The sequence below is a fragment of the Saimiri boliviensis genome, chromosome 19, assembly GCF_048565385.1.
Source record: "Saimiri boliviensis isolate mSaiBol1 chromosome 19, mSaiBol1.pri, whole genome shotgun sequence".
NCBI classification, from domain to species: Eukaryota; Metazoa; Chordata; class Mammalia; order Primates; family Cebidae; genus Saimiri; species Saimiri boliviensis.
Genome location: NC_133467.1, coordinates 34,371,332 through 34,397,308, shown reverse-complemented (window position 1 = coordinate 34,397,308; position 25,977 = coordinate 34,371,332).

Genomic DNA, 25,977 nt, shown 5'->3' with positions numbered 1-25,977 from the left:
GACGGAGACGGAGAGGGGACTAAGAGTGAGGCGGGCGAGAGAGGAGGAGAGGCTGGGGAGAAGGAAAAATGAGATAAATAAAGGAAAAAGAAGCGAAGGAAGGTGGAAGAGGCAGCGGGGCCCCTCTGGGAGCTTGGCCAGAGGCGCCCGTACCCCTCTCCCCTGCGCGGCTGCTGGGAGTCGCTCCCCTTCCCTTTTCTTTCCAAGCAGCCGAATTCTGTCCCTAGACGCTACGTCCCCGGTAGAGGGTAGGGTCAGGCTCTAAAGTTGCCGACCTCGGCCTCGGCTCTACGGGAGGCAGGCAAAGGGGATGGAGAGACTGCTGGCGATGGAGAAGCTGTGACACTGTAGGGCACAGAGGAAGTGTCTCCTCCGAGAATGGTCCAGCCAGGGGACCCCTACCCCCCACCCCAGGATCCAGAGCCGCTTCTGGGATCACATCCGGGAGAGGCTGGCCTGGGTCAGAGCTCGCCCATCCTAAACAAAATAAAGAAATAATTCTCGCTGGCTTCAGTGTGGGAGGAATCGAACAACCTAAACAAATACCTCCCCCAGCCTCCCTGCCCGTCCTCCCCGCCCCCTGTCCCCGGACAGGTGGGGAAAGGGCTGCTGTGACCAGCTCTGTGGCCTTGGTCAAGTCACTTCCTCCATCCCTTTTTGCCTTTATAAACGGAGAGTCTGTGGCTGGAAGCTATGGAAGTCCCTCCAGTGGAAAGGTGGTCAGTGCTGGGAATGAATGGGACGTAGGAGTCACTCCAAACGAGACCAGTCCAGATTTGGTGGGTCGGCCGAGCTCATCCCAGAACGTTTTGGACCTCATCAGTAAACATATTGTGTATTAATGCGTGGCTGGGTGCCGGCCAATCTGAAAGAAAGCCATCCGCTGAGGGGGTGGGAGGCGAGGGGTGGGCTTCCTCTGTGAGAGAATCCCAGAAGAACAGGGAGCAAGAGGGCTTCCCAGGAGGGTCCCTGACATGAGATCAATGACCAGACAGGGTGCTGGGACAGAAGAGGATGGTGTAAAAGCCAGACAGCTTGGAGGAGGGTACAGGTGCTGGGAAGAGCACAGTATGAAGGCTGGCTGTGTGACTCCAAGCCAATTAAACTCTCCCGACCTCCTTCTGAACAGGCAAAATGCAGGAGTGGAAACCAACTTCCCTGGGTTGTGGTAATAAGAACTCAGTGAATTAATGTTTCTGCCTGGCTCTTCATGGATGAGAAATGGGTGTTGTGTTTTGTTTTGTTTTTTTCCAGTTCAGGAATGTCATGTTCATATTGTTTTATCTCCTTGTTTGGGGTGGAGCTGAGTGGAGTGGATTGGGGGAATGGCTGTATTTTGCTGCCTCTCACTCTTGCCTTCCTGTTTTAACCAGTCTCTGAATCCCTGTGTCAGACTCAAATTATCTAAGAAAATTAAATATATAACATAAAGCATTGCTCTTTAAAAAAAAATGACACTGAAATAAAATAAAACATCCCTCAATGCATTGAAATAGCCTGCAATAAAACACTGTGCAAGTCAAATTCCTCCTGGAACCTCCACCAGTTACCTGCTGCATATTTTACAGTTAAAGTTAACACACTCAAAAGAGATGGCATTTCTACGTGGAATTGAGTAATTTGTTTGTACTACCTTTCTGTCTGTCCCCCCACCCCACTTTCCTTATTTCTGTACTTGATTTTCAGATAGTTTATGGAGATTCTATGTATGGAAAAAAATGCATATTTTGACTGTTTTGGTTTTAAGAGCCCAAGTGAGGCCTATACATTTAATACAATTCCAATCAAATATCTATTCAAGGATAGATATGTAACAATGAAGTTCTGGAAGTGACTTGAATGCTGTAAAGAATAAACGAGATATTGTGCAGGAAAGGAAAAATTTAGGTATTTATGAATGTGAATTCACAGTGTAATGTTGAGTGAAAAAGTTAGAAGTTAATGAGAGAAGTAACACTTTTCTAATTATACAGATAAAAAAGCACATGAGGCCTGGCGTGGTGGCTCAAGCCTGTAATTCAAGCACTTTGGAGGCCACCTGAGGTCGGGAGTTCAAGACCAGCCTGACCAATATGGTGAAACCCCGTCTTTAAAAAAAAAAAAAAAAAGCACAAGAAATAGACATATAGGATTCATAGTATGTTTGCATATTTGGGAGAGACAGAGTCAAAGAAAGAAAATGCGTGCGTGACCGCAGGAAATGAAGGCGTAGGCAGGAGGAAACGTAAGTCTCTGTGATGGAAGATGATAGACTGAAGAAAGGAAAAAGCTGTGAACTAAGAGTCAAAAATAGTCAAGTTTCAGTCCTGGCTCTGTCACTTACTAAACTGGGTGACCTTAGGCATGTCACTGACCCTGTTTTCCAGTCTCTTGAATGCCCTCCTCATTCAGTTGTTATGAGATCCAAATGAAATTCTCTACATCAAAGTTTCTTTATAATCTGCAAATACTCTATGAATGCATGATATCATACGTACTGCAAATAACTTATGTGACCCAAACTGCATCAGTGCGTCTTACCGCACCATACCCCATACTGAATGGGTCTTCCATATGCCCCATCTCTGCAACTGGGATCTCCAGATGGAGGGCATCCGAGGCCTGGAGGCGCCTCCATCTGGGGGATGGAGATGAGGTGAGAGTGTGGAGGGCTGGGCAGCAGGGTTCATTATCACCTTATTTCCCCTTTCACATTTTTCAGCCCTCACCCACCAACAGTTTGCCCCTTCCCCCTACTTGGCTCTTTCTCTGCCTGGCCTTGACATACGTGGTGAGTGGAACAGTCCTCCTGGGCTGTGGGCGGTAGCGTTGGAGGACAGAGGGTGGGAAATAAACTGAAATTACAATGGAAGGGATATTATTGAGATTCTAGGAAGAATTCTGACCTTCCAAGGCAAGAGACCCAGTAGCATTCTCTCCCCAGAGAAGAGTCGCCTAACACCCTGGGAATGCAAAGGGTTGGGGCCGGGAGTGGTAGAGAAGACACCCCAGTACACCCAAAAGAAGGGGAAGGGGAAAGGAGAAAAGAGAGGCTTGAGAGGGCACAGGGAGAATTCTTATTTTTTTGCTCTCTCAAGAGGAGAGGGACTTGCATTCGCACAGCTAACGAACCTCTTCCCAAATTCGCTGTGCGGGATTTGGCTGCTCCCAGAGGGGGGTCTTTTCTAACAAGGTGCCCCCGGGCCCTGCCCCTCCCTCCCCAGGAGCTGAAGCCGCCAAAGGTTCGTGGAATATAATGGATCATTTTCCAATTTACCAGGGTCTTAGAGATTACGCCGCTAATCCCATCAAAGACCATCTGCTTACATTGTCCCTCCTGAGCCAAAATAAATAGATCCTTTACTCCCTCCACTTCAACTCCTCTGGGGTATTGTAGCAGGAGAAAGTTCGACAAGGCCCATCCCATTTCCCCCTCCCTCCCGCTGAGGGCTGGACAGAAAAGGAGAAAACAAACTTAGCTTGTCTGAGGTGTGAAAGGTCACTTACGATCCTGACCTGCATTCTTCTCCGGAGCCTGCGACGATGGGAATTGGGGAGAGGGGCGGGCCCCGGGGCTCTGGGGGTCTCTCAGGATCAGCCCCCTGCGGAGGTGTGGGACAGGCTGTTCTGTGCCCCACTGTCCTGCTGTCTCTGCTCTGAGGCCACCTTAGCCCCAGCCCATTTTTGGTCCCTTTCTAGTCTTTTCGAGTTTCTTCCACCTATGACTGTTGGGAAATAATTATTAAAATCTAACTTTCATCCCTCCCTTGACAGAACTGTGGGAAAAAGAACACGAGAGTCCATATAAACACTAATTTGATTCCATCTAAGAGTTACTTGCTCCATAGGCTTTTCACGATAATTCTCTTATTCATTACTACTCTTTTGCAGAAAGGGGCTTCGTAAATGGGGAAATGAGGGGCTCAGGGGGAGCGTCTTCTAGCCCAAGGTCTGGGGGAAGTTGATAACTAGAACCAGGAGCATGTACGTGCGACCCAGGCTTCAGAAATTAGATGACGTACATTATATATTAAAAAGTGATAACCGCCCTGGACAATCAATGAAATGTGAAACTGCCTAAGTGGACAGGGCGGGGCCTCATTGAGAAGTCAGCACTGGAGCAAAGGCTCAGAGGAGGTAAGAGAGAGATTTGCGAGGAAATCAGGAAAGAGCTCCACACACAAGGACCATCCAGTCTCTTCCCACAGTTGCCTTTCGTTTTGCTGCCTCTACCCCCTTTTGTCCTTCGGTCATCATTGTTAGCGACTGTTTTCTAACCTGTTCAGGAAGGCGCTCCCAGCAACCATTTCATCCCTTGCAGGACAATCTGCAGAGGCGGGTCTCCCAGACTCTGGCAAACAGCTGCCTGTTGGAGATGACTCTGCCGTAGACACATCTGGTCTCCTGTAAAGACATGTTTTACTTTTGAAAAGCAGCATAGGGTGACAGAAACAACATTGGCATCGGAGTCAGGACGATCTCTGCTACTTATGAGCTATGTGATTCTGGGTATGGCTCCTCGACTCTGACTCTCCATTTCCTCATCTGTAAAACAAAGATTGCGCCTACCTCATGAGGCTGCTGGGAAATGTACAGTCCTGGTGGGTGCTCTACACAGGGCACTGTGTGAGATAGAGCAGAGAATGGGACCCACACCATAAAGAAGTTAGAATGTGCTTAAGAAATTCAACAGGGATGGGCCGGGCGCGGTGGCTCAAGCCTGTAATCCCAGCACTATGGGAGGCCGAGGCGGGTGGATCACGAGGTCAAGAGATCGAGACCATCCTGGTCAACATGGTGAAACCCCGTCTCTACTAAAAATACAAAAAATCAGCTGGGCATGGTGGCACGTGCCTGTAATTCCAGCTACTCAGGAGGCTGAGGCAGGAGAATTGCCTGAACCCAGGAGGCGGAGGTTGCGGTGAGCCGAGATCGCGCCATTGCACTCCAGCCTGGGTAACAAGAGCGAAACTCCGTCTCAAAAAAAAAAAAAAAAAAGAAATTCAACAGGGATAAAGCCCTGCATGTAGAGACAAAATAAAAATTTTCTAGTTACAAGAACTGTTCATTTGACAAGGGTTTGCTGGCTGACCCTATGGACCAGGCACTAAAGGACATAAGGGGAAGGAGACGTCCACCCTGATTAAAGATCAAAAGCAAAGCCACAAGTGATTGTTCAGAAAATATAGATAGAAATTCTACAGAGAGAGAAAGAGATCACGTTCAACCGGAGTAATGTAGAATCAGGAAAGGTTTCACTAAAGAGGTGGGCAGGAGCTGGGTGGTCTTTGAAGGAAGGATAGGACCTGAACGTGCAGCATGCAGGACAAAGCAGTGTGTGTGGGAGACCAGGCTTGACAAAGATGCATCTCGGAAAGACCTGAACGTTTAGGTGACCATCAGCTCAATATGAGCCAGTAACATGACGAAACTGCTAAAAGCTAATGCCTTTGGCTCTGGGAAGAAGAATCACATTCCAATCAAGAGAGCTGAAGAGAGTTAGTGCACTTAACTGACTCCACCTGAGACAAGATACTGACATGCAAGAGAGCACTAAGAAGGCCGGGCGCGGTGGCTCAAGCCTGTAATCCCAGCACTTTGGGAGGCCGAGGCGGGTGGATCACGAGGTCGAGAGATCGAGACCATCCTGGTCAACATGGTGAAACCCCGTCTCTACTAAAAATACAAAAAATTAGCTGGGCATGGTGGCGCGTGCCTGTAATCCCAGCTACTCAGGAGGCTGAGGCAGGAGAATTGCTTGAACCCAGGAGGCGGAGGTTGCGGTGAGCCGAGATCGTGCCATTGCACTCCAGCCTGGGTAACAAAAGCGAAACTCCGTCTCAAAAAAAAAAAAAAAAAAGGGAGCACTAAGAAAAGGATTACCCAAATGGGGACGGGCTCTGCCATATAGAAGGGATGTGGCCATGGGCAGGTTACTTCATCTCTCTCACCTTCATTTCCCTTATCAGTAAAATAAGAATGAAATTTATTGCACAGAGTTCATAGTGAAGGTTAAATGAGATTATATGAGAACGCCTGCTAAAGTGCCCGGCACATGGGAAATACTTCAAATGATTCTTGAAAAAGAAGTCTCCTGGCTGGACGTGGTGGCTCACACCTGTAATCCTAGCACTTTGGGAGGCCAAGGTGGGTGGATCACCTGAGGTCAGGAGTTCAGGACCAGCCTGGCCATCATGGTGAAACCTCATCTTTTTTTTTTTTTTTGAGACGGAGTTTCGCTCTTGTTACCCAGGCTGGAGTGCAATGGCGCGATCTCGGCTCACCGCAACCTCCGCCTCCTGGGTTCAGGCAATTCTCCTGGCTCAGCCTCCTGAGTAGCTGGGATTACAGGCACGAGCCACCATGCCCAGCTAATTTTTTGTATTTTTAGTAGAGACGGGGTTTCACCATGTTGACCAGGATGGTCTCGATCTCTCGACCTCGTGATCCACCCGCCTCGGCCTCCCAAAGTGCTGGGATTACAGGCTTGAGCCACCGCGCCCAGCCTGAAACCCCATCTTTAAAAAAAAAAGACGAAGAAGAAGAAGTCTTCATTAAGCGAAGGATTGTGAACAAGCTGCTCCTGGAGCTAAGGTACCTGTCTTTAACTATCTAATGTACAATCTACATAGAAGAGGGGTAGACGTGTTGAATGGTACAGGAAAAGAATCAGTGAGTGGAAATGAGAAGGAAACACATTAGGGCTTGGCAGAAAGAAGAACGTATAAACGGTCAGAAAAGACCAAACGCAAGAACATTTAGTCAGTCATGGCCACAAGTTCTTGGTGATTTTAGACCAAAATATAGAAGAACAAATTTCTGTTTTGGGTAAGTGACTGAACTACCTGATTTCATAGCGGTATGCACCTGTAGTACTTGCTACTCTGGAGGCTGAGACGAGATGGTCGCTTGAGCTTGGGTGGTTAAGGCTGTGGTGAGCTGAGACCATCACACCACTGTACTCTAGCTTGGGTGACAGAGCAAGACCCTATCTCTAAATAAATAAATAAAATAAAAAATAAAATTTGAACTAGCTGATTTCTAACATTCTTTCCAATGTCAAAGTTCTAAAAAGCAGTAAATATGTCAACTTCCATTAAAAATTGTAAGCTTCCTCAAAGTCCCAAAAAGGCAGGGATCACGCCCATGTATTTCTCAGTTAATGGCCCAGAAGAGTACTGGGTATATAACGTGCATTTGATAAATATCTGTTTAATGAATGAATAAATGAATACATAATACATGTCAAAGTTCTTGTACATTGTAAAAGACTGAAGATAGTTGGCTGGGCATGGTGGCTTATGCCTGTAATCCCAACACTTTGGGAGGCTGAGGTGGGCGGATCACAATGTCCAGAGTTCAAGACCAGCCTGGCCAACATGGAGAAACCCCATGTCTACTAAAAATACGAAATTAGCTGGGCATGGTGGTGCATGCCTATAATCTCAGCTACTCAGGAGACTGAGGCAGGAGAATTGCTTGAATCTAGGAGACAGAGGTTTCAGTGAGCCAAGATTGTGCCACTGCACTCCAGTCTGGGCAACAAGAGCAAAACTTCGTCAAAAAAAAAAAAAAAAAAAAAAAAAAAAAAAAGACTGCAGTTAGTTGTAAGTAGCCATAATAACACTGACTTTTTTTTTGTTCTGTTACAAGTGCTTTACATGCATTATTATAAAGACAGTGTCACAGGAGCTCATTGTAAAAAGCACAACGCTCACTACTTCTCCTTCCCCACCATGGAAGAAGGGAGGCTTGGAGGAAATAGGAAAGACCAGGGAATTACCATCCACCGAAGAGAGGACAGAGGATAAGGTGGTGGTCTTGGTTCCATTGTGCTAAAGGAAACTGGGAGGGGCATGGCTGGGCTGCATCTCTACCGATGGCTGCTAAAACAGGACGCTGAACAGAACACCACTAGGAATGGAGATGATACAGAGAGGGGCTTTTGTCTTAAAGTTACAAACCCAAGCTGAGTGACGACGCTAAGGAGAAGGTGACATCTTTCCCCTGGCACTATGTTCATGATTCAGAAGGCTTGCATTATGGTGGGCAAGGTGGCATGATCAACTCCCTGTAGCCACCTACTATCAGAGTCACTTTTTAGGGTTTCCTGACTGAGAATTTATTCAAAGGCCCTTGGCTTTTGGCAGTGCTTTCGCTCCGGTATTAAAGCTCCAATACTAGGTGAAAAATACAATGAAGAGCTTCTGTTACTTACATGGCCTGATTTCTGCTTTGCTTTTGGTTTGCCCAGGAGGGCTTTAGTCCCAGTCTCACTCTCTCTCTCTCTTTCTCTCTCTCTCTCTCTCCACTTCTCTCAATAAATTGGAGGAGAGGGGTCTGAGGTGTCCTGAGGAAGAAATGGGTGAGACAATAACTTCTGCAGGGAAAAAATTATAGGCCAGGCATGGAGGCTCACTCCTGTAATCCCAGCACTTTGGGAGGCTGAGGTGGGTGGATCACTTGAGGTCAGGAGTTTGAGACCGGCCTGGCCAACATGGCAAAACCCTGTCTCTACTAAAAATACAAAAATTAGCAGGGTTTGGTGGCACACACCTGTGGTCCCAGCTACTTGGGAGACCGAGGCAGGAGAATCACTTGAACCCAGCAGGTGGAGGTTGTAGTGAGCTGAGGTTGCATGACTACACTCCAGCCTGGAGTGAGACAGAGTAAGACTCCGTCTCAAAAGAAAAAAAAAAATCTGTCACCAGCTATTTCCCCAATCAGTCTAAATCGGGTAACCCTATCTAAATGCCTTCTCACCCTAATCCAGATTTCTCATGCCATGTTCCCATTTTTTCCCGTTTCTTGTGCCCATTTCAGAGCTGGAGAACTCTAATTCCACGGGCTATCTGAAAAGAAACCCTAGGTAATATGTATTTGGCTTCCCCAAGTTTTCTCTTCCCTGCCTGCTTCAAAGTCTTTACCACTGAAGAGAATGCATCATTTGAAAGGACGGATACAGAAAGGGAAAGGGTGCTTAAAGTGCGGGGAATACAGACGAGGCGCCTCCCCGGGGGCAGCCCCCGTTGAAAGAAGTGCTGGCCTCTTGCCTTGTGCTGCCACCTAGTGTCCCAAATTCAGATTCATTTATTCACTGATTCCATCTTCCAGCAAAAATACATTAAACCTTCCCTCTGGCCAACTATGGAGGCAAATTGCCCCACCCCTCCAGCTGTTTCTAGGAATCCCTGCCGTCATTCTGCTCTAGACAGTTCCCTGGCTGTCCTTTGCTTTCTGTGAAAAGAGACTTTAACCTTTCTCTGAATATTCCAGGTAAATGAAATTCCAGTACTTCTTGCTGTGGTTCAGACTCATTCTCCTCTGCAGGAGCTCTATAATCCCTTCCTAACAATCCATTTCCAACCCAAGGCTCTGGGTTGATGAGAGTGTCCCTTGAAAAGACAGCAAGAGGGAGTAATGACACAGTATGAGGTTAGACAATGTTGTCACCTATTCGGCACTTCATAAAGAGTGTCTGTATATGTCAGGATATTTCATTTTTACAGCATCCTGCTGAGATTCAGGGGGCATGTAATAGTATTTCCATTTCACAGGTGAGGAAACAGTCTAAAGAAAGTCAATCATGCCGGGTGCCATGGTTCACACCTGTAATCCCAGCACTTTGGCAGGCCGAGGCAGGTAGATCACCTGAGCTCAGGAGTTCGAGACCAGCCTGGCCAACATGGTGAAACCCTGTCTCTACTAAAAATACAAAAATTAGCCGGGTGTGGTGGTGGGCACCTGTAATTCCAACTACTCAGGAGGCTGAGGCAGGAGAATCGCTTGAACCCTGGAGGCAGAGGTTGCAGTGAGCAGAGATCAGGCCACTGCACTCCCACCTGGATGACAGAGGGAGACTCTGACTCAAAAAAAAAAAGTCAATAGCTGGGCAAGGTGGTATGTGCCTATGGTCCCAGCTACCAGAAGGCTGATCACCTGAGCCCAGGAGGTCAAGGCGGCAGTAAGCTGAGATCCGGCCACTGCACTCCAGCCTGGACAACTGGAGTGAGACCCTGTCTCAAAAAAAAAAAAAAAAAAAAAAAAAAGTTTATTGACAGGGACATAGTGGAAAAGCAGAGCAAGTCTCTTGGCTCTCATTCAAAGTATATGTTCTTTTTTTTTTCTTTTTCTTTTTTTTTTTTTAATAGACAGGGTTTCACCATGTTGGTCAGGCTGGTCTTGAACTCCCGACCTCAGGTGATCGGCCCGCCTTGGCCTCCAAAGTGCTTGGATTACAGGAGTGAGCCACCACGCCCGGCCTAAAGTGTATGTTCTTTACAGCAGGCTGTCCAAAAGAAAAGAATGGAAACCTAGAACTAGAGAGCTCCTCCCAGGCCAGGAGGAGGAGAAGACAGGCAGACCACAGCAGTGCCACAAACCGTGCTCTGGAGGGGAGTGGATATGGCCTGGAGAATGAGGAGGGCATTTTCCTGCCTGAGTGAAAATCCTTCTGTGGCACAAATGCTCCTCTTGGTGGCCACACCAGGCTATGGCAGGGAAGAGAAAAGGAAGGAGATGAGCTGGAGGGGCTGAGCTGGGCTGGGAAGAGAGACCCGGGAGTAGCATCATTTAATTGGCATTGATGTGAATTTCCAGAAAGGCAGACACATTCATTCTGAAGTGTAAACTGATAAAACCCAGTTTGAATGTATTTGATTTATTCCCATGATTACTATACCTAACATTAATTAAGCTCTTAATCCTTACTAGGCACGGTTCTAAGTGTTTTGGTTGCATTGTATTTAATACTCACTGGATATGAAAAATAGGTTAAACTCCAAGAGGAGGTTAAGCAATGGGCACTGAATCACACAAGTGGTGGAGGCAGGACTTGAGTCCAGATCTGCATGGCTTCAAAGCCAGAACACAGCTTCCCTCTTCCCAGCATTCAGAACTGACTGTTAAAGTAGGCAAAATTTATTTATGTCGGAATCCAGTGGAAAAAAATCGTCTCTCTTTTTAGGGGTATCCTTGATCTAGTCCAGCTTCCAAGTACTGATTCCCTCCTATAAGGCAATTCAAGTCGGAGACACAGCACAACAGCTCACCTGACAGAACCCGGAATGCAGAAGTGGAAGGGTTAGCAAGAGTGGACCGAGAGTTTGATTAATTCAAATCAGTGAAACCAAAATTGGTACATTGTACATGCCTATTCTGGACACTGCCTAGTGGGGGAGATAATGTTCGAGATACAAACATGGCTAAGAAATAGTGCATATCCTCTGAGAACATGAAAGACTAGAGGGGGAGACACTTACAAAAATATCTCTGAGATGAGGAAAAATATGGTTAAAAAAAGGCAAAAATACTAAGAGTGGGAGTTGGAAGAAGTAGACCTAAATGACTCCTTGGAAGACTTGAAAGGGTTTTCTGGCTGGGTGTGGTGATTCAAGCCTATAATCCCAGTACTTCTGAAGGCTGAAGAGGGAGGATCACTTGGGCCCAGGAGTTTGAGGTTGCAGTGATTTATGACTGCCCCAGTGCATTCCAGCCTTGGTGACCGAGTGAGACCCTGTCTAATTTTTTTTTTTTTTTTTTTTTTTTTTTTTTTGAGACGGAGTTTCACACTGTCACCCAGGCTGCAGTGCAATGGTGCAATCTCGGCTCACTGCAACCTCCGCCTCCCAGATTCAAGCAGTTCTCCTGCCTCAGCCTCCCGAGTAGCTGGGATTACAGGCACCTGCCATCACACCCAGCTGTTTTGTGTTTTTAGTAGAGATGAGGTTTCACTATGTTGACCAAGCTGGTCTCGAACTTCTGACCTCGTGATCCACCTACCTCAGCCTCCCAAAGGGCTGGGATTACAGGTGTGAGCCACCGCGCCTGGCTGACCCTATCTAATTTTTAAAAAGAAAAGGTTTTCTGTGAAGGTGGCAGCTGAACTGGGGTTTACGTATGAGTAGGATTTCAACAAACACATATGAGAGGGGGATTAGATAGGGAAGAAAGGGAATGAAAGAGGGAAGCAATAGCAAGAACAATGACGGGTCATGGGGAGAAGTGCAGGGCATGTTGAAAACTCCTATTTTTTGCTAGATGGAATATAAGTTTCTCCAAGTGCATAGGGAGAAGGTAGGGCTGGCCTTAGAGGGTAGAGAGCCCTGGACACCAGGCTAAAGGGTTAGAACCCTACACAGCAACAGGAACTACTTAGGATTTTCACTTGCAAGGAATAATGTTTAAAAGTACGCTTTATAATGACATCTGTCAGTGATAGTTGAGGCAGGTTTGCTAATTTCTAGGTAAAAGAACAGTGAGGCCAGGTGCAGTGGCTTATGCCTATAATCCCACTTTGGGAGGCCAAGGAGGGAGAATGGTTTAAGGCCAGAAGTTTGAGACCAGCTGTCTCTACCAAAGATGCTGTCTCTACCAAAGAAAAAAAAAAAAGGAGGGTGGGAAGGAACAATGAGGCTCGCCTAAGGAGTCGGTAGTGGGCAGATAAAGAGGGAGCAGGTGTACTGTACAGTGAACATGCAGAAATACAGGGGACGTGGAAACTGTCAGAATATGGTACTGAGGAGCAGGGAGAGATTATATGGTGAAACTCCACGCAGAGGCAAGGGCATTAACTAGACTTATTGAATACCATCACTTGCTGGTAGTCTCCTCATCTATAAAAATGGACCCAGGAAATCAGCCTTACATGGTTATTGTGGGAAGATTGGATTTGACTCTGTATGTAAAGCACCTGGCAAATACAGCAGGCGCTCAATACGTGGCAGCTATAATTTTTATGGGTTCGAACGTGATGACTAAAAGTTTGATGATGACATTGACCAAAATGGGAAACACAGTGGGAGGGGCGGGTTTTTCTCTCTGTGTGTGGGTGGCAGTGGGGATGGTGGGGGAAACTGGCTAACAAATTTAGTTTGAGATCTGTGGAATTTGAGGAATCACATCCAGGTAGAGCTGTCTAGGAGGCAAGTGCATAATTTGGTTCCGGAATTCCATCTGGGCTACGAATCAGCAAGATAAAGGAGAAAACTGAAACTCAGAGGGAGGGAAGAGGAGAGTGACTGTTGAGACATACGAACATTTTGAGGGGCTGCAGGAATCCAGCCCTCACTGAGAGAGGAGAATCAGGAGACGACGAATTAAGCAGCTGGGAGAAGACAGCCACAGGAGGGAGGGCAGGGACCCCAGGCTGCCACGAGGCAAAGAACAAGGCTTCTGATAGGGCTTTAAAGTTGCTTAGGACCCTGAAGACTGCAATTTTAGGAGAAGGGGCTGGACCCCAGAATTCAAGGTGCTGAGAGGTACATGAGAGTCAATAGACATGTCTCAACGCTATGTTGGTGGCCAGGTGTGGTGGCTCATGCTTGTAATCCCAGCATTTTGGGAGGCCAAGGTGGGCGGATCACCTGAGGTCAGGAGTTCTAGACCAGCCTGGCCAACATGGTCATCTCTACGAAAAATATAAACAAATTAGCCAGGCGTGGTGGCGGGGGCCTATAATCCCAGCTACTCCAGAGGCTAAGGCAGGAGAATCACTTGAACCTGGGAGGTGGAGGTTGCAGTGAGCCGAGATCATGGCTACTGCATTCCAGCCTGGACAACACAGCAAGACTCTGTCATAAAAAAAAAAAAAAAAAGCCGGGCGCGGTGGCTCAAGCCTGTAATCCCAGCACTTTGGGAGGCCGAGGCGGGTGGATCACAAGGTCAAGAGATCGAGACCATCCTGGTCAACATGGTGAAACCCCGTCTCTACTAAAAATACAAAAAATTAGCTGTGCATGGTGGCGTGTGCCTGTAATCCCAGCTACTCAGGAGGCTGAGGCAGGAGAATTGCCTGAACCCAGGAGGCGGAGGTTGCGGTGAGCCGAGATCGCGCCATTGCACTCCAGCCTGGGTAGCAAGAGCGAAACTCCGTCTCAAAAAAAAAAAAAAAAAAAAATTGATGAGGAAGGAAGGAGAAAAGAATGTGGTAGTTTGAGGATAATGAAATTCTTTTTTTTTTTTTTTTTTTTTTTTTTTTGAGACAGAGTTTCGCTCTTGTTACCCAGGCTGGAGTGCAATGGCGCCATCTCGGCTCACCGCAACCTCCGCCTCCTGGGTTCAGGCAATTCTCCTGCCTCAGCCTCCTGAGTAGCTGGGATTACAGGCACGCATCACCATGCCCAGCTAATTTTTTGTATTTTTAGTAGAGACGGGGTTTCACCATGTTGACCAGGATGGTCTCGATCTCTTGACCTCGTGATCCACCCGCCTCGGCCTCCCAAAGTGCTGGGATTACAGGCTTGAGCCACCGCGCCCGACCCGTTAATGAAATTCTTTTTATTTTTTCTTGCATAGAAGAGATTTAAGCATATTGTTGGCAGATGAAAAAAATTAATACTCTATTAATGGAAGGCAGCAATGGCATAATACAAAGGTTAGGGGAGGGAGGAAGGACAAAGTGCTTTTGAAGCGTCACTCTCAAAAGAAGGGGGAAAATAACCTCCCAGAGACAGGAATTTAGGAAAAGAGGGAAATAGAGCAGCATACTAAAGAACTACAAAGGCTGGGTGCGGTAGCTCGCACCTGTAATCCCAGCACTTTGGGAGGCCAAGGCAAGTGGATCACCTGAGGTCAGGAGTTCAAGACCAGCCTGACCAACATGGTAAAACCTCGTCTTTACTAAAAACGCAAAAATTACCTGGGTGTAGTGGCAGGTGCCCGTAATCCCAGCTACTCCGGATGCTGAAGCAGGAGAATCGCTTGAACCTGGGAGGCGGAGGCTGCGGTGAGTCAAAACCATGTCATTGCACTCCAGCCTGGGTGACAGAGTGAGGCTCTGTCTCAAAAAAAAAAAAAAAAAAAAAAAAGTTAAAAAAAATTCTTTTGGAAGCTCACACAGGTTGGTCTAGAAACCTCTATGAACAACAACAGCAAAAGTGGGTTAGAGGAAAGCAGAGAAGGTTGGGAATTATCCCTACGGGAAATTGGTCCCTGTCTGCCTTTCTTTTTCTTCCTTTTTTTTTTTTTTTTTTTATTATCTTCTTAGAGTCTTGAAGATGAGACTCTCTGCCTTTCAATTAAGTTGTGTGTCCCAGGGGAGTTGTGAGGGTACTTGGAAGGGAATGATGAAGAATTTAGGGAAAAGATGGGGCTGATAGTTGGTGGGTCAGATATAATCTATTACAGCGGCAAGAATTAAAAATCTTAATATCCAATATTGGCAAGGATGTTATCATATACCGCTGGTATAATTTTTATAGAAGGCCCATTTGGCAAAATGTGTTAAAATCTATTCAAATGTGTATACTCCGTGGCCCTCTATTTGTAGTTCTAAGTATTCAATCTAAGGAAATTAAAGATATGTACAGATATGTTTAGTGCTCTTTATTTATTTGAGACAGGGTCTCACTCTGTTGCCAGGGCTGGAGTGCATTGGTATGATCATGGCTCACTGTAGCTTGACCTCCCAGGCTCATGTGATCCTTCCACCTCAGCCTCCTGAGTAGGTAGGACCACAGGCAGTCTCTACCACTCTCGGTTAATTTTTTATTTTTTGCAGAGACAGGGTCTCCTTATGTTGCCCAGGCTGGTCTTACTGTTGGGCTCAAATAATCCTCCCACCTCAGCCTCCCAAAGTGTTAGGATTACAAGCATGAGCCACCACACCCAGACTCAGTACTATTCCAAATAGCAAAAAAAAAAAAAAAAAAAAAAAAGGACAGACCAAATTTTCAACAAGGCAGTAGAATACAGTAGATGGTTAGAAGATAAAACTTATCAGCCACTAAAAATGTAGAAAAGTATTTACTGGCATGATCGGCTGGGCGTGGTGGCTCACGCAAGTAATCCCAGCACTTTGCAAGGCCAGGGTGGGTGGATCACTTGAGGTCAGGCGTTCAAGACCAGCCAGGCCTACATGGCAAAATCATCTCTACTAAAAATACAAAAATTAGTTAGACTTGGTGGCAGGCACCTGTAATCCCAGCTACTGGGGAAGCTGAGGCAGGAGAATCACTTGAACCCGGGAGGTGGAAGTTGTAGTGAGCCGAGATTGCACCAGCCTGGGTGACAAAAGTGAAATTCCATCTCAAAAGAAAAAGAAAAAGTATTTATTGGCATGGTCAAGGGATCGTGACATGAGTAAGTGTAAAAGAAAACATAAGACAAATAAAATAAGTATATTCCTATTCTTTTAAATATACCTACCTGTTTACATACACAGACACATGCACACATATATTGAGTGAGAGAGAGAGAGAGAGGAGAGAGAGAGGAGAGAGAGATATCTGGCTTGAGCAGCTGGGGAAGTAGTGTGATCATTAGCTAGGACAAAGAATTTAGGGGAAATTAGCAGTGTCAGTGCTGAAAATACAGAGTTCCTGTTAGGTTTAACCTGTGAAATATCCTGGGGATATGCCACAAATGTGGCTGCACATAGGTCTGAAGCTCGACAGAGAGAAATTTCAGCTGTAGACATAGATCAGGAGCCATTAGCATTTAGGGGTTGCTTAAAACTCAGGTGTAGATGATACTGCCCTGAAAAGGAGTAAAGAAGAGAGGGCATGGGCCGGGCGCGGTGGCTCAAGCCTGTAATCCCAGCACTTTGGGAGGCCGAGGCGGGTGGATCACAAGGTCGAGAGATCGAGACCAACCTGGTCAACATGGTGAAACCCCGTCTCTACTAAAAATACAAAAAATTAGCTGGGCATGGTGGCTCGTGCCTGTAATCCCAGCTACTCAGGAGGCTGAGGCAGGAGAATTGCCTGAACCCGGGAGGCAGAGGTTGCGGTGAGCCGAGATCGCGCCATTGCACTCCAGCCTGGGTAACAAGAGCGAAACTCCGTCTCAAAAAAAAAAAAAAAAAAAAAAAAAAAAAAAAAAAAGAGGGCAGTCAAAGACATACTGCCTTCCCCCAACATCAACACAAAGCAATAGTATTTACAGGGTGGGAAAAAGGAGTAGAGACTGTAAAGAATAGCCTCTAAGATTGCTAGCAATCTGTAGTTCTACTACCCCAGCCGACTACTGGAAACATGTAACCTTGTTTCCACTTTATTGATAAAATGCACAGGGGCTCTCCTCCATCACCCTTGCTCACTCAAGGGTCTGTGTGTATTTATGACTCAGGCCTTTTAACTCTTCTGCCTACTTCAGAGGCGACTTCTCACCTCCAACCAATTCCTTGAATCCGCTAATTTCTCACTTGTCTCCCATCACCTATGATGGTATACTCTGAGGTGTTCTCTTTATCAAACATTGTCAGCATCTCCTGTGCCGCCGGTTTTGTCTCCTTTACCGACAAATATGCCATGATTTTCTCGATCCTGAGAACTCTAACTGGCATGACTGTCTCCAATATTTCCTGCTGTTTCCTTCCGATAGTGCCAAACTTCTCCAATTCGTGGTCTATACTCACTCCACGGCCCTCTTCCTTATAAACCACAGCAATGGGGCCGGGCGCAGTGGCTCAAGCCTGTAATCCCAACACTTTGGGAGGCCGAGGCGGGTGGATCACAAGGTCAAGAGATCGAGACCATCTTGGTCAACAAGGTGAAACCCCGTCTCTACTAAAAATACAAAAAATTAGCTGGGCATGGTGGCGCGTGCCTGTAGTCCCAGCTACTCAGGAGGCTGAGGCAGGAGAATTGCCTGAACCCAGGAGGCGGAGGTTGCGGTGAGCCGAGATCGCGCCATTGCACTCCAGCCTGGGTAACAAGAGCGAAACTCCGTCTCAAAAAAAAACAAAAACAAAAACAAAAAACACAGCAATGTCGTCCAACTCCCTAAACTGAAACTGCCCCCTCAAAAGTTACTGGTAACCTCCTTATCTTAAAATCCAGTGGGTTTCATTTGGCCACCACAGTCTTTGACCTTTCCGCAAATTTGATGATGCTGACCATCTTTCTTGAAAACTCTTTCCATGTGGATTCAATAAACACTTACTGGTTCCCCTTTGGTTCAATAAACATTGATCGAACACCTCTTGGATGCTAAAATAAAAAAGATATAATACTTGATCTCTGAGTATGAGTTTTAACCTAGTTGGGCAATGTCAATGAATTTCACAACAGAGATCTTTGCCCTGTTGAGAAAGGCTGAAGTGATAGATGCAAACTCTGTGAATTGAGGAGTAAAGCCAACTTACAATGGGAAGAGAGGGAGAGGAAATAGCAAATGTAATTGATGTTGTCAAGATATTTGTTGGAGAAGCGAAAAAGGAATAACTGTCTAGAAAATGCCTGTAAGTTGGCTGGGTGCAGTGGCTCATGCCTATAATCTCAGCACTTTGGGAGGCCTAGGTGGGTGAATCACCTGAGGTCAGGAGTTCAAGACCAGCCTGGCCAACATGGTGAACCACCACCCCCCCGCCCCCGTCTCTACTAAAAATACAAAAAAATTAGTCAGGTGTGGTGGTGGGCACCTGTAATCTCAGCTACCTGGGAGGCTGAGGCAGGAGAATTGCTTGAACCTGAGAGGTGGAGGTTGCAGTGAGCCAAGATCACGCCATTGCACTCTAGCCTGGGCAATAGAGTGAGACTCCATCTCAAAAAACAAAACAAACAAACAAACAAACAAACAAAAAACAAAGAAATGCTCTTTAACCAAATGCAATACACATTAAGGCTTTCCCTCTCTCTCTCTCTTTCTCTCTTTCTCTTTTTGGTTGAAGACAGGATCTCGCTCTGTCACCCAGGCTGGAGTGCAGTGGTGTGATCTTGGCTCACTGTAGCATAGACCTGCTGAGCTCTAGCAATCCTCCCACCTCAGCCTCCCAGATAGCTGGGACTACAGGTGCATGCCACCACGCCCAGCTTATTTTTGTACCTTTAGTAGAGACAGGGTTTAATCATGTTGCCCAGGTTGGTCTCGAACTCCTGGACTCAAGTGATCCACCTGCCTCGGCCTCCCAAAGTGCTGGGATTACAGGTGTAAGCCACCATGCAGGGCCGGCTTTCCCTCTCTTCAACTATGTAATATACAGGTTTGGGGGGCTATGATTCCATTATCATCTTTTATATTACATTTTATACATACAAAGAATAATTATAGTTTATATATGTGTTATATACATAGGTGAATACCCATAAATCTATCATTTAGCCCCAAAACTGGACCATTACCAATGGCATCCACCTGTGTGCTTTTTCTCTTCCCATCCCCAATCTCTCTATGATAACTATTAATACATTTTGTGTTGATCATTCCTTGCTTTTCCAAAAGGTTTTTTTTTTTTTTTTGAGCTGGAGTTTTGCTCTTCTTGCCCAGGTTGGAATGCAATGACAATCTTGGCTCACTGCAACCTCTGCCTCCCAGGTTCAATTGACTCTCCTGCTTCAGCCTCCTGAGTGCCTGGTATTACAGGCATGCACCACCACGCTGGGCTGATTTTGTATTTTTAGTAGAGACAGGCTTCCTCCATGTTGGTCAGGCTGGTCTCGAACTCCCAACCTCAGGTGATCTGCCTGCCTCAGTCTCCCAAAGTGCTGGGATTCCAGCATGAGCCACCGTGCCCGGCTGCTTTTCCCAAAGTTTTATCATATATATGTAAACACTATATTCCTTAATTTTGCTTGTTTTGGAACTCCTGGGCTCAGGTGATCTTCCCGTTCTGGCCTCACAGTGTTGGGCTTACAGGCGTGTGGTTACAGTGCCGGGATTACCTTGCCTGGCCTGTTCTTAAGATTGATCCACTCCAATTATGTACTTTGTACTCATCTTCCAAGCCTCATCTTCTTCGTGCAGTCTTCTCAGATCACAGGAGCACAAAGTGATCTTTCCCATTTCTGAACGCCTCTAGCACTCATTGTCTATTTAAAAAAGACTGAAACTGTCTTTTCCTTGAGCTTATGTGCCATTACATCAATAAACACAAGCTCCTTGGTGAGCAAGGAAGCTGCTTATCATGGTAAAAGAGCACTGAATGGGGCCAGGCACGTTGGCTCACGCCTGTAATTCCAGCACTTTTGGAGGCTGAGGCGGGTGGATCACCTGTCAGTTCAAGACCAGCTGGCCAACATAGTGAAACCCCCGTCTCTACTAAAAATACAAAAAATTAGCCGGGTGTGGCGGTGTGTGCCTGTAATCCCAGCTTCTGGGTGGCTAAGGCCGAAGAATCGGTTGAACCCCGGATATGGAGGTTGTAGTGAGCCACTGCGCCACTGTGCCACAACATCGCGCCACTGCCCTCCAGCCTGGGCGACAGAGCAAGACCCTGTCTCAAATAAATAAATAAAATAAAAACAAAGAGCACAGAATGTGCAGTTGGGTCGCCTGGGTTCCAGGCCATTTCGCCTTGACAGGCAGTGTCCTCGGACTCGTCCCCTTCACCTTCCTGAGTGTCAGCTTCTTTACCTGACAATCTATCTGCTATCTGGAGGGTTTTTTGTGAGGAACCTCTGAGACAATGGATAGAACGCACTTCACTTCGTAAACTGCGAAGCATCCTCCTCAAATCAATGTTTGCGCCATCGTTGGTCCCCCGCTCCTAGGGCCTCTGTACAAAGACCCAGGCCAAAGACTTCGCTGTGTTTGGGGACCGTCGCATCACCGCTGAGGCAGGGGCCAAGATGCTTCCTTTCTGCTGGATCTCCAATGCAGCGCCGGGTCCCAAGGCAGTGTTGATTGAGGTTACGAGTTCCGGAAAACAGCCAGGAGGACAGAGGGCGCTGTCTCCCCTCGAACCGAGCAGCGCGTTCGATTTAGAGGAGGCGTTAGATTTACGCATGCGCACCCTCTCCGGGAAGACCTGGCGAAACCCAGTCAAAATTGACTCTGGGCTGTTTTTCCCCATCTAGGGGCACATCTTCTGGGTACGCATGCGTCCTGCCCAGGCTGCGGTTGGCTGATGATTCCGTCTGTCACTGGCAGAGCCAGTGGGGTGAGGCTGAGGCTTCGCTTCCCGCCCATCGGCAGGGGCGCGGAGAGTGGATTGGGGTCTTTGTCCGCGCCCACTGCAGTGTAGACAAGCCGATTGAGGATCCTGTACGGGCCGCTGGTCGCAGGCTTGGAAGCGTTGGCTGGCGGAACCATTGCCTTATTTGCCGTGTCACAGCGGGAAGGGCGCCAGGGAGAGGGGTGAGGGGACTGCTTGCAGGGCGGCGGGACTGGCGCTGCATCCGAGCAGGGTCCGAGGTCCAGTTGCCAATCAGCCATTTATTGAGGGCCTCCTGTGTGCCATACACTTAGGAATATGGTGATCTCTGCCTTCGGGAAGTTTACAGCATAAAGGAGATTAAACAAGTGACTATTGCCTTCCCTCGACCTCCTTTCTACCCCTTTGCCTTAGATGGAGATTTTTTCTGAACCCGGAAGCGCTCCTTTGTCCCCGCCCGTCTCTAGCTGGCAGGGCAGGGATTGGGTGACACGGCCGGCCCCAGCCTTCGGGCTGCGCCGAGGGTAGTGAGACGGGCAAGGACGGGCCCCGCAGGTCACGTGAGGGCGGGGCTTGGAGGGCTCGTGACTACCGTAGGCGGGGTCCCTTCCCTCCCCGCTCCGGCCGGCGTCGTCGTCACCAGCTTTTATGGGGCACGTGGCGGCTGATGCGCAGTAAATAGGAGTGACTCTCCCCCGCGAAGGCGGGGACCGCACTTTATGAGACCAAACGAACTGCCGGAGCTAAGCCCTAGAAACTGTAAACACTTGGCAGCAAGTACAAAGCAAAGGTGGCGCGGGGGGGTGGGGGGAGGAAGGGTCAAACGTAAATCCGTCCGACTGGAAGCACTAAATCCTGAGCCCCGAGGCTGATCTGAACTAGACCTAGCAGGGAGAAGTGTGGAGGCTACTTCCTAGCGCCTCCTCTTCCTTTTGGGCCTTTGGTTTACCAACCGTGAAATAGGGTAGGGGAATGGACTTCAGGCAGTGACACAGTGGTTTAAGACTGCAAACAGATACGAGCGGGCTGTGTTGGCTCCAGTAACAGCGAGCCATTCTGGAACCTGGGGTGGGTTCGCGCAGTGTCCCTTCCACATCCGCTGTTCTGAAACAAGTTTCCACAATCACAAGGCTGGAAAAGTTACTCAGCCCATGGGACTGAGGGGTGTGAGTCAGAAGAACATGAGCTACAGAGAACTGGTCTCGCCTTCTTGGCTGAAACGAATACCACCCTTTGCCTCCCGCCTACCAAGAGCTGCCTCTTCGGGTGCAGGAGGCCAGTGGGTGCCAATTCTTCTGTGATATCTGAGCCCAGGAAACTGGGACCCTAAGGATCTGTGCTGCTTCAGGAGCTGATTTGCAGCTGAAATGGAGGAGAAGCTGCAAAAAGTTAAATGCTCTTGAGTATTATTTACTTATTAAATATTTTTTAAACTTTTTATTTCTTTTTGATGCCATGCAAGTGGAGGAAACAGTAAGGAGCTCTTGAGTACTATTTTTAAAAATCTATAGGGTTTGTAGCACTCCACAGTTTACTGAGTGCACTTTGACATGCATTATCTCATTTTGGCCCCACAGAATACATACTGTGTGCCAGGCATGGAGCCAGACACAAACATGGACAGAACAGTGCATTTTTTTCTATTTTTTTTTTTCCCCCTGAGAGGCAGAGTCTTGCTCTGTCACCCAGGTGGGAGTGCAGTGGTGCAATCTTGGCTTACTGCAACCTCCGCCTCCTGGATTCAAGCAATTCTCCTGCCTCAGCCTCCTGAGTAGCTGGGATTACAGGTACATGCTACCATACCCAGCTAATTTTTGTATTTTTACTAGAGACAGGGTTTCACTATATTGGCCAGGCTGGTCTTGAACTCCTGATCTCAGGTGATTCACCTGCCTCAGCCTACCAAAGTGCTCGGATTACAGGTGTGAGCCATTGGACCCATCTGGCTGGGAGCTTCAGTCTGGTTGTAAAGAGAAAACAGAAACGGGTACCTAAATTTCCAGGTAAAATTGGGTAGGTACTATAAAGAAGGGGCGGATTCCTAAGGCACTTCATTGGAGGCTACCACAGCCAGCTGGGCAGGACCAGGGGAGGGAGAGAAATCAAGAAAAATTTAAGGACGGGAAAATTGTAGGAGTAAAACAAAGACAGGAAGGGTTGCAGATAAATAGGCGTGTAGAGCAGTTTTTTGCTAGACCTCTTCTCACCCAGATCAAGTATCTATTTTCATGTCGTTGACAAGTAGCAGTAAGTATTCTCTTCAGTATCTACAAAACTCATTTCTTCTCCATCCTTCTGTCTATGCCTTCCTTGGGTGTAGGCTCTATTTCTACTTGTTGAGGTTCCTGACCGGCCACTTGCCTCCAATGCAGCATTCCTTGCCAGTTGATTTTCAGTGTTACTGTCAGAGGGGCACTTTTACTGGCAGGAGCTTTCTGAAATGCAAATGTGGCCAAGTCCTTCCTCTATTTAAAATCTTTTGAGCCGGGCGCGGTGGCTCAAGCCTGTAATCCCAGCACTTTGGGAGGCTGAGGCGGGTGGATCACGAGGTCGAGAGATCGAGACCATCCTGGTCAACATGGTGAAACCCCATCTCTACTAAAGATACAAAAAATTAGCTGGGCATGGTGGCACGTGCCTGTAATCCCAGTTACTCAGGAGGCTGAGGCAGGAGAATTGCCTGAGCCCAGGAGGCGGAGGTTGCGGTGAGCCGAGATCGCGCCATTGCACTCCAGCCTGGGTAACAAGAGCGAAACTCCGTCTCAAAAAAAAAAAAAAAAAAAAAAAAAAAAAAAAAAAAATCTTTTGATGACCAAATATCTTCTGCAGAATAAAATCCAAGTCTTGGCAATCAAGGCCTTTCATACTGGGGCCTCTGCCTACCTCTTTGGTTCTGTGTGCTGTTCCTTTGACCTGCACCACAGTTATTTGATTTCCTGAAGCCACCGTAGTCTCTCCATACCTTACGTGCTATTCCTGCTAGAAGGAATGTCTTCCTTACTCCCATTTGCCCGGGCGACTCCTATATGTCTTCACAATCCAGCTTAAGCACTTCCTCTAAGGAGCCTCCTCTCATTTCCATTAGTTTGGATTTGGGTGTGCCACATCTCTGATCCCAGAACCCCACTTACATTCTTTCTACGTGACATTTAACAGAGACCCAAGTGTAAACTGTTGTTTCAGTCTCTTGTTGCCATCAGACTGTGTTGCCTGGAGGTAGGAGCTATCTCATTCGTATGTCCCCAGTGCCTAACAAGGTTTCACAGTATAGGTGCTTGATAAACGTTTGTTGCATTTCAGATGATGGCATGAGCCATACCACAAAGGATCTGTCCAGGAATGGATGGGGCTGTCTGGTCTGCCTAGACTCCAAGGGATGCACAGGGAGCCATAGGGACGAAGCCAGGAAAAAAGGTTGTGCTGGCTCTTTGAAGGCCTTGGGACACAGGCCAAGGAGTTAGCACTTTAGATGGTGGGTAGTGGAGAACCATGGGGTGTTAGGTGATCAGAGCTGGGCCAAAGATGGGGAAGGTGGGGGGTGCGAGAAAACACGCAGCTCTGGCCGGGCGCGGTGGCTCAAGCCTGTAATCCCAGCACTTTGGGAGGCCGAGGCGGGTGGATCACGAGGTCGAGAGATCGAGACCATCCTGGTCAACATGGTGGAACCCCGTCTCTACTAAAAATACAAAAAATTAGCTGGGCATGGTGGCGCGTGCCTGTAATCCCAGCTACTCAGGAGGCTGAGGCGGGAGAATTGCCTGAACCCAGGAGGCGGAGGTTGCGGTGAGCCGAGATCGCGCCATTGCACTCCAGCCTGGGCAACGAGCGAAACTCCGTCTCAAAAACAAACAAACAAACAAACAAAAAAAAACAGGCAGCTCTTAGCTCTGTTTTACAGAAACAAGCTTAAGGAGAATGTGACTATCCAAGACCACACAGCTGGTAAGTGCCAGAACTAGAAGTTGAACCAGTTACTTCTGGACTATGCCAAGTTCAGAGATCCTTGCACCACACCAATAAGGAGTATACAGTAGATAATGCTTCAAGGTTGTCCAAGTGTGAGAGGGATCGCGTATCAGTCAGGATTATACTGCAAACACAGTACTCAAAATCCCTGTAATATAATAACAGTAATATAATAACAAAATAACAGTTATTTTCTATTCACACAAAGTCCACTCTGGTGCTGGATAAAACCTTAGGGCAGGTTACCAATCCAGGCTGCTTTGATCTGCTAGCACTCCTCAGCATGTGCTTCTGCAATTCCCACAACAGGGAAAGAGTGTTTGGAGAATCAGGCCCTGGCTGCATTTCAGAAGGGACACACATTGCTTCCCATTATAGGCTACTGACCTATAATGACTAGTCCAATGACCCCACTTGACTATACAGGGACTGGGATGCACAGCCTTTTGTGTGTCCAGGAAGGGAAGAGAACAGGAAGCATTTGTGGGAAATACGAATGCCTACCCAAGACATCATGGAACGATGCCTGCAAGGAAGGAGGCACAGGCCAGTCTTGAGGAACCGACAGCAGATGTGCAGAAGAGAGTGGTTTTGCTTGGGATTTGGGTGTTAGGATCAGGGCTGTTCTGGTCACCATAGAGAAAGGTCCTCTCTTCATGGCTGTGGGTGAGCTAGAGTGTACACTGTACCAGTGGGCTCTCACCTGTAGCAACGTCTGCAGAATTTGGGGAACTATGAGGACGGAGGAGAGGGTGACCTCACTCACATGGTGGTTGGCAAAAGGCTTTGGTTCTTTGCCATGTGGGCCTTTCCATAGGGCTACTTAAGTGTCCCACAGTATGGCATCTGGCAAATACAGAGGGGAAGAGGGGAGACAGAATAGAAGCCATGACTTAGCCTTGGAAGTCACATATCATCACTCTCCACACCCCCCCCCCCTTTTTTTTGAGACAATCCCACTCTGTCACCTAGGCTGGAGTGCAGTGGCGTGATCTCAGCTCACTGCACAACCTCCACCTCCCAGGTTCAAGCGATTATCCTGCCTTAGCCTTATGAGTAGTTGGGAATACAGGCATGTGTCACCATGCCTGGCTAATTTTTAAATCATGGAGATGGGATTTCGCCATGTTGGCCAGGCTAGTCTCGAACTCCTGACTTCAGGTGATCCACCTGCCTTGGCTTCCTAAAGTGGTGGGATTACAGGCATGAGCCACTGCGCC